The 9,730-nt window shown below is 46.8% G+C and overlaps 1 pseudogene; it reads left to right on the top strand.

Annotated features, from left to right (window-relative positions):
• The first annotated feature begins 470 nt into the window (after positions 1-470).
• On the top strand, positions 471-5,472 carry LOC133376616 (palmitoyltransferase ZDHHC23-like; annotated as a pseudogene).
• Positions 5,473-9,730: the final 4,258 nt, after the last annotated feature.

The following is a 9,730-nucleotide window of genomic DNA, read 5'->3' as shown; positions in this document are numbered from 1 at the left end:
TCCAGTGTTCCTCAACGTTTTCAAGGAGTTCCGTAGGTAGATGTTTCTTGAGAGTTGTTTGAAAGCAAGCTCACTTAATAGGATCTTGAAGGGCATGGATGTTCATTGTACGCCTTGGTTTTCTTCCTTGGATCCTACGTTGAGGAACAATATTTATGGCCATAGTGGATCGAATTAATCAGTGATCTGTCCAACAGTCATCAGCACTTGTCATAGCCCTAGTGAGGAGTACATCACTATGATCTCTGGCATGGACAATTACATAATCCAGGAGATGCCAGTGTTTTGACTGATGGTGCTTCCATGATGTTTTAAATTTATCTTTCTGGTGAAAGAGTGTGTTTGTAATAACAAGATTATGTTCTGCACATTTAGTCAGAGCTCTTTCTCCTCTTCCGATCAGGACCAGGGCTACTGCTGCTGCCACCAGAGGAGGAAACAGAAACACCATGAAACATGGGAGGAAGAAAGCTGGAAGCCCCGAGATGGAGGATACCCTCTGTTGTTGCGAGTACCTGTATCAGAAGGGGGAGAGGAGCCACCTGGCGGCGTGTCTCTGTGAGTGCGAGGACCTCAACGAGTGCTGTGAAAGGTAGCTGACTTGCAGATCTTTGCCCCCAGGAATTCTAGAAAGAATTGCAGACACCTTCACAGACTGCTTTTGCCTCCCGTGGCTTAGGGGGGCTGTAAAGATCGATATCAGCCTCCTTCCACCAGTTATCCTGCTGCCTGTCTTCCTCCATGTAGCAGCTTTGCACTTCCTCTTGGCTCTTGTCATCCTGATATCACTTCCTGTACTGGTGTTGTGGTATTACCACCTCACACACAGGAAGAAGGGTCAAACTCTCTTCTTCTTAAGTCTAGGACTGTTCTCCCTAGGTTACATGTACTATGTGTTCCTCCAGGATAGGGTTGCCAGGTCGGAACCATCCAAAAACCTGAGAAAATGGGGGCGGGCCCTAGTGATGTCATGGGGCGGGCCCTAGTGATGTCACGGGGCAGGCCCTAGTGATGTCATGGGGCGGGCCCTAGTGACATCATTAAACATGATACATTGAATCAACCACAGTTCCTTGGAGCATACCATTACAAAAAATATCTCTGATTGGAGATTAAAATAGAAATCTTACCTAAAATAGGGTGTTCCTAGGTCCATCTGAAGTGACAAGGTCATTCCTTCTCACAAGCTTAGGGAGCATGGATGCAAAATGGAAATGGACTGCCTTCAAGTTGATCCCAGATAGGGTCTTCATGGTAAGCAGTATTCAGACAGAGGTGGTTTACTATTGCCTTCCTCTGAGTCTGAGAGGCAGTGACTGGCCCAAGGTCACCCAGTGAGCTTCATGGCTGTGTGGGGATTCGAACCCTGGTCTCCCAGGTCACAGTTCAACACCTTTAGAAAAATGTAAAAAAGCAAGGTGCATGAAGAAGTCACTAAAGTGTTCTGAAAGGCTGTAGTATTATTATTATACACATAATAAAGTGACCTCTCCCCCCTCCTGTAAAAAACACAGAACAAGTAAAGCTTCTTCTTCTCTCTACTGCTAATTAAACGAATTTTCTGCATACAAGCTACTTTAAGTACACTTCCTGAAGGCATAAAACTTAGTTTCCTCCTGCCCAAGAACCCTATACAGAAAATGTTATTCACAGCTAAATACTGCAGCAATCACTGCTTACGCCACTCTTACAACCTAATCCCAAAGTCTATGTGCATGTATGATGTAACCATGGACCTCTTGCGTGCCCAGGCTGTGCTATCCACTCACAATGGAAGGATCTTGTCAATACAAAGAGAAAGAGTGTGAAAGTAGATCAGGCTCCACCAATAAAACATGAGTGTTTGTGGGTGAGGGATCAGTTATGCACAGAACATATCTCCTGCAGTTATGCAGGGATCAGTTATGCACAGATCTCCTGCAGCTGTAAGAATGCTCTGGACTGAAATGGTGGGTATCCAAAACTGAACATTGGAAGTACAGGACAGCTCCCAAAACCTGGAACTCCATCAGCATAGAGGTGAGGAAACTGAAGCCTGTGGGCCTAATTAGAGTGGCCAGGCCCTCCCATGCCAAACCACACTCATCTGCCCTACACCTAACATCACATATAATGGCAGATGTGAGGCAGATAAAATATGGTTCAGCTGAAAGGAGCTTGCAGGCACCCAGACCAGGTGGTGCCTGCAAAGTCTTGTGCAACGGGCTTTACAAGACCCAACAATCAGCGGATTGTCAGCTCTTGCAGAGTGCTTTCTTTTTTTTAGATTTCAGTATTGTATGATTATATGGTTGTAAATTGCCCTGGAACCTTATGGTGAAGGGCAGGTAAGAAATCTCTTGAATAAATAAATTTTAAAGCAATCTGAATTGGTGGCCATCAATATATCTTGTGGTAGTGAAACTAAGAGCTGTCTGAAGTACAATGTCCTTTTGTCTGTCCTCAGTCTTCTTAAGTTAAGGCAAGAGGTGTCCTTCAAACGTAATGGGAAAGTTGTGGCTGCAATCCTAACCATGTCTACTTAGAAGTCCCACTGAATTCTATGGGGCTTACTCCAAGGTAAGTAGGGTTAGGATTGCAGTCTTATTCTTTTTTTTACTGAACATAGGCACTTGTGTTTGACAGGCCACATCTGCACAATACATTTAAAGCAGTTGTTATACCACTTCAAACATTCATGGTTTCTCCCAAAGAATCCCAGGGACTGTGGTTTGTTGAGAGTGCTGATAGTTGTTAGGAGATCCCTCCAATTCCACTCACAGACCTATAATTCCTAGAGCAGTTTAACAATAAATTCCTCTTACCAGAGAACTGTATCTCTGTGAGGGGAATAGGGTGGTCTCCAAACATCACCCATTACAAAGCACTTTAAACCACATGTTTAAAGTGGTAAATGTAGGTGCGGATTTTACTGAAATTTAAATGAAAATAATGTGTACAGTTTGCCAGCTAGAAGGTTGCTGTCTTTTTTTTTTAAATGTGAAGCATGATTTTCCCTTAACAGGCTTTTAAAAAATCTCCTTGCTCTCTACATCACATCATCTCTCTCTTTCTCTCTGTCTCTCCAGCCTCTCTCTCTTTCTCTCTCTCTCTCCAGCCTCTCTCTCTCTCTCTCTCCAGCCTCTCTCTCTTTCTCCAGCCTCTCTCTTTCTCTCTCTCTCCAGCCTCTCTCTCTCTCTCTCTCTCTCTCTCCAGCCTCTCTCCTTCTCTCTCTCTCTCCAGCCTTTCTCTCTCTCTCCAGCCCCTCTCTTTCTCTCTCTCTCCAGCCTCTCTCTTTCTCTCTCTCTCTCCAGCCTTTCTCTCTCTCTCCAGCCTCTTTCTTTCTCTCTCTCTCCAGCATCTCTCTTTCTCTCTCTCTCCAGCCTCTCTCTTTCTCTCTCCAGCCTCTCTCTCTTTCTCTCTCTCTCTCCAGCCTCTCTCTCTCTCTCTCTCCAGCCTCTCTCTTTCTCTCTCTCTCCAGCCTCTCTCTTTCTCTCTAGCCTTTTTCTCTCTCTCCAGCCTCTCTCTTTCTCTCTCTCTCCAGCCTCTCTCTCTCTCTTTCTCTCCAGCCTCTCTCTTTCTCTCTCTCTCCAGCCTTTCTCTCTCTCTCCAGCCTCTCTCTCTTTCTCTCTCTCTCCAGCCTCTCTCTGTTTCTCTCTCTCTCTCCAGCCTCTCTCTCTCTCCAGCCTCTCTCTCTTTCTCTCTCTCCAGCCTCTCTCTCTTTCTCTCTCTCCAGCCTCTCTCTCTTTCTCTTTCTCTCTCCAGCCTCTCTCTCCAGCCTCTCTCTCTCTCTCTCTCCAGCCTCTCTCTTTCTCTCTCTCTCCAGCCTCTCTCTCTCCAGCCTCCCTCCCTCTCACTCTCTCTCCAGCCTCTCTCTCTCTGGACGCCGGCTCCTTCACCACCCCGCCAGCCCTCATGCATAGGCCGCACATGGGTGCCACACCTCATGGGTGCTGCACAGCAGCAGTGGATGCTGGACGGGGCCAGCTCCTTCTTAGCCCCGAGGACACCCGACCGCTTCACCCCTCCTGCTGTGGGCGCCACTGGGCGGCAGCGGCCACGATGGGCCCCCCCAGCCAGAGACTGCTGAGCCCCATCGCAGCCACTGCCACCCAGCGGCACCCACAGCAGGAGGGGTGAAGCGGCCGGCCATCCTTTCTGGAGCAGGGGAACTGGCTCCGGGGCCGGGGCTAAGAAGGAGCCGGCCCAGCCTGGCCTCCACTGCCACCGCCTCTTCATGCCTTCTGCTCAGGCTGCCAGGCCACGTGGGCCCTGTCTCAGCAGCGGTTGCTAGGAGACGGCATCCGAGCGGCCTGCCAGCCTCAGCAGAAGTGGAGGCCGGCCAGGGCTGGCTCCTTTTTAGGCCCAGAGCTGGTTCCCCTGCTCCGGAAAGGACAGCCAGCTGCTTCACCCCTCATACTGTGGGCGCCACTGGGCGGCAACGGCTGCGATGGGCCCCCCAGCCAGAGACTGCTGAGCCCAATCGCGGACGCTCCCGCCCAGCGGCGCCCACAGCATGAGGGGTGAAGCAGCCGGCCATCCTTTCCGGAGCAGGCTCCAGGCCGAAGAAGGAGCAGGCCCAGCCTCGCTGCCACTGCCTCTTCACGGCTCCTGCTGAGGCTGCCAGGCCACTCAGATGCCGTCTTCTAGCAACCGCTCCCGTGGGGGCTGCTACTGGGGGGTCCCTGAAGGGGTGGCGGCTGGACAAAGGCACCCATGTCGTGGCAGACGCAGGCCAGGTGGCTGTGGGCTCCACGTCCGGCACCCTCACCTGGGTATAGCACAGAAACAACTATGGCGGTCCTCCTGTCTCTGCAGTGCAGTCCCTGCCTCACTGAGAAAGGGCGGGAAGGCAACCAGCCACAGCCCAACGTATGCATGTGTCAATCACACATGCGTGGCTGAGGGGGCCAATTAAAAGCCGGAGATCCACCTGTTTAATGAAACTATTGCCGGAGGCCGGAGACGGCCCCCTTTTGCCGGAGACTCCAGCAGAAAACCGGAGATCTGGCAACCCTACTCCAGGAAGTGGTTCCCCGGGGCCATGTGGAGCGCAGCCAGGTGATTCTTCTCACCTGTGGCTTAATCTTCATGCTTGTGGCCCTGTCTCGAGCCAAGAGAGACCCCAGCTACCTTCTCTGCCAAATGAGCAGTGACAAAGCACTTTGCCAAGGCAGCAGCTTCAACAATAACAACATATCAAACAGGAATGGCCTGGAGAGCTCCAATGGGCTTTACAAAGCAGCGGTATCTGACATTGCTATGAACAGTTACACTGAGGGCTATTCCAGAAAGTTGGAAGGGGGGCCAGGTGGGGTCAATGAGAACTGGTGCACCAAATGTCACTTGGTTAGGCCAGCCTGAGGTGGGCACTGCTGGATATGTGGCAGGTGCATGAAGAGACTGGATCATCACTGTGTCTGGTATGTTCCTTGGAGTTTCAGGTTGGCTTTCACATTTGTTTCTGACATCTGTGTTACCAATGAGCTGTGATTCTCCTCCCACCCAACCCCAAAATGCCTTTCTACTTTGCTTGGGCTCTTGTGAGTATGCTTAACTGATCCAATGGATAGTGAGTTCTGTGACATGAATTGGGCTCCATGTCTAATATTTGATGTTTCTTGCATTCAGTATTTGTTCTGTTCTTCTAAAACCAGAGAAGTTGGGGGAGTGCCATAAATCTCCCCAGAGCACTTTATAATCTGTTATACCATCAACAGTTGTAAATGTGATGCATTAATGGTTTCATTTTGGGGTAAATGTATTCTGTGAGGTGATGATGGTGAAATCAAAATTCTGTAGTCAAGTAGAAACTTGCACTTTGGGCTATTTTTTATAGTTGATATTTGTTTCCAATATTTGGGTTAGCAAACAATTGGGATGTTTTTCCTCCAAAAATTGGCAAAGGGGAATGGGAGAAGAGCAGCTCAGGTTATTTTGAGGTAGGTGGAAGAAGAGGTAGTAAATAGTACCCTTTGTTTTTCCAAACTGTTTGTAAATATGAGAGCCAGAAACTTGTTAAACTGTGAAAGCTCAGGCCTTCATGGTACTGAGTATAAGTACTAAATCTCTCACTTGGTGTGTTAAACCTGTTGGGATGCAGAATATCCACAGTCCTGGGCTCTCTGAGTGACCTGGCCTATTTCTATTGCAACAGTATAGGATTCAGTAGTCTTCTAGAGGCTGCTCTTAAGCAGTGAGGAATATGGTATCTGGGCTATATTTACATATTTACATTTAGTCAGAAGTAGAATTCTATTCAGGTTGCTATTGCCAACTCCTTCTTTCCCAATGGTTTCTGGCCATAAATCAAAATCACGCCCAACTCTTGCATTGAAATTGCCCAGGAGGATAATTTTATCCTCCTTAGGTATCTCTGATAAGATGGTGTCCAGCTGGTTATAAAAAGTTTCCTTGATGTCTTCATCAGCATCTAATGTTGGTGCATAAGTACTTAGAATAGTTGTCTGCTGGGTTTTGGTGAGTTTTAATCGGAGAGTTGAGAGTCATTCATTAATGCCAGTAGGAACTTCTGACAAGAGCTTGACAAGATCATTTTTAATAGCAAAGCCTACTCCATGTATTCGTCATTCTTGTTCAGGCAGTCCTTTCCAGAAGAAGGTGTAACCTCCTTTTTCTTCCTTCAATTGTCCCTCTCCTGCTCTTCGAGTTTCTTGGAGTGCTGCTATGTCAATATTAAAATGTCTCAACTCCCTTGCGATGATGGCAGTCCTGCATTCAGGACATTCACTATCTGTATTGTCCAGCAATGTCCATATATTCCACATTCCAAAGTTCATTTGTCATTTGCGACCGCTAAGTGGTGACCCCACTGGATACGGTGATCCAGTCAGGGAGAGAGATGAAGCAGACTATGTTTAGGGCACCTTTTCTAGCCCCTTCCCCATACGGGGTGAGCAGAGTGGATCCTGAGTAGGACTGCTCAGTCGTGGATATAGCTGCCGAACTACTCAGCTGCTTCGGTCCTTGAGCCAGGACGACTGAGTCTGTATCCACTGCCCATGTGCTGGTCCATGACTAGGGGCTTCCGGATTTCACAGTCCTGCCCCCATTGCCATTTGCTGATCACCATGGGGCTTTTGTTTTGTTTTGGTTGGAAGACGCCTGTGCGCGAATTTGTTTTATGTGGGGAGATTGGTGCACGACGATCAACACACAATCTTGACAGGTTGTGTTTCATCATGTATTGTGGTCCCAAGCCATGTAAGGCTTTATAGGTTAAAACCAACACCTTGAATCAGGATCGGAAACATATAGGCAGCCAATGCAAGCAAGCCAGAATCAGTTTTATACGTTTGAACCGTCTGGTCCCTGTTACCAATCTGGCCACTGCATTTTCCACAAGCTGCAGTTTCTGAACTGTCTTCAAAGGCAGCCCCACATAGAGCGCATTGCAGTAAACTAATCTGGAGGTTACCAGAGCGTGGACAACTGAAGCCAGGTTATCCCTGTCCAGATAGGGGTGTAGCTGGGCCACCAACCAAAGTTGATAGAAGGCACTCAGTGCCACAGAGGCTACCTGAGCTTCAAGTGACAGAGATGGTTCTAGGTGAACCCCCAAACTACGAACCTGCTCCATCAGGGGGAGTGCAACCCCATCCAGAACAGGTTGGATATCCACCATCTGGTCAGAAGAACCACCCACTAACAGCATCTCAGTCTTGTCTGGATTGAGCCTCAGTTTATTAGCCCTCATCCAGTCCATTCTCACAGCCATTGTCACAGCAGATCACAAAAGAGTAAGGAGTAAAAGAACACAACACTGAGAAAATAACAAGAAATAAAAAACAATGTTCACTTTTAAAGGAGTTCTTTCTAAACTGATCCTGTTTTAGGTGCAAAGATATTTGTATCAAATAGTCCTCAACGGAAAAGAAATATATTTTAAAAGCCTGAAAAAGATATATTGGGTGATATTCAATGCTAGTCCTACTCAGAGTAGATCCATTGTAGATAATAGACATGACTAACTTAGGTTCATTAATTTCAGTGGGTTTACTCTGAGTAGGCCTTAGTTGAATGCAATCATTTATATTCCTCTAAGTTGGAAGATGCTTAAGCTCCATTGATTTATCTTCTCCCTTCCATCATCATCATGTCTGAAGCCAGCAAAAACACATAAAAAGGTCATATGAAAACTCAGCATTGGAGCAATCCTAAGTGTTGAAAGACTTATTATTATTATTATTACGAAAGAATTGAATTCAAAGTATGCTATATATAACAGGGAAGAAGAGCTTTGTTAATACAGCTGAGGTTATTGAGAAAAAATGTTTGAACAGAAGCTACATTAATTCAGATGCATATACTTTAACAACAGTAATAGAAGATTTGCATGTAATACAGCCTTCTCTATATGACTTAGGTAAACAGGCTGTGCAGCTGGTCTCTTTATTTGTGCTGTGTGGCATTAAATGTCAATAAACAAAACCCAAACAGCATTAGGCCCTAGAAGCTTTAGAAACATACTAATAGCAAAATGATTATCTTCCAAATTGCTTGGGTTCACAACTCTTCCTTCCCTCCTATTAACATATTACATACATTTTATTGTGAAACCCTGTACGTATAATGAACGGCTGGATCAAACATGCCCACTACCAACTTCCTTCATGTGGTTTTCCAGTGTTTGTGGGTGGCATGCATGGCCCAGCTTAATGCTGCATGTGTTTGTGTGTTGCTTTGTGCTGCTGCTCATGCTTGCAAATATCATACTCCTGCACATGCTTGTGGTGGCAGCTCTGTCTACCTGCTTCCTCCTCCTCCCTGTGCAGAAGTCAAGGGCAGAGGCCAGCAGGCATGCTTACTCCCCAGCCTTCATGATTTCCTTGTATGTGCCATTGATGTTTTGTGAAATGGGATGGATATCAACTACATGTTACTTGGGCTCTGGGCAGCTCCAGGGAAACCATGCTCTTCACCTAGACATCAGAAATATTGAGAGAGCAGACTTGAGTATTTCCTTCTCTCTCTCTTCCTCTCTCTCTCTCTCTCTCTCTCTCTCTCTCTCTCTCTCTCTCTCTCCCTCTCTCTTTTGACAGAGAACCTGGTCACTCCTGGAAATGCAGACTAATGAATAGCTGACAGGTTGACATGTCCTCAGAAAGGCTGAAAAAGGGAGGGCTTGAGAACAGCCAATACCCAAAAAAATTAAAGGGTGCATGATGCCAGTTCTAGAGTAAGGGAACTTTTCCCCATTTACAGGACTGATATGTCAAGTGCTATGGGGGATTCTAACAGGAAGAGCACAGTTAGAATCAGAGCTTGGAAAATTTACTTTTTTGAACTACAACTCCCATCAGCCCCACCCTTGGCTGGGGCTGATGGGAGTTGTAGTTCAAAAAAGTAAATTTTCCAAGCTCTGGTTAGAATCAACAATACATTTCTTCACAAGGGTTGTTGGTCAGGGGAAAAAGACAGGACAGGCTCCCAAGCCATTTGGAGCAGCCAGGAGCTGATAAAGATATTAAATCTACATGCATACCAGCAGACAGGCTGCTTAGTCAGAAATTTGGGAATGGTATTTTGAAAAATTGAACCTGTTCAACTTGATCAAATGTCTATTCAAAGTCATATTTACCATCAAGCACTAGGAAGATTTCCAGCTGGTTGAGAAATTGTCAAGGGAGGGTTCCTTTCATCACTACCCCTTCAAAGAAGCTGCCTTTAGTGGGTGTGAGTTGGTTTTGAGGTGGTGCACAAGTGCCTCCCTTGATATACAATAAGAAGG

This window comes from Rhineura floridana, chromosome 1 (genome assembly GCF_030035675.1).
Source record: "Rhineura floridana isolate rRhiFlo1 chromosome 1, rRhiFlo1.hap2, whole genome shotgun sequence".
NCBI lineage: Eukaryota > Metazoa > Chordata > Lepidosauria > Squamata > Rhineuridae > Rhineura > Rhineura floridana.
This window is presented reverse-complemented; position numbering and strand designations above follow the sequence as displayed.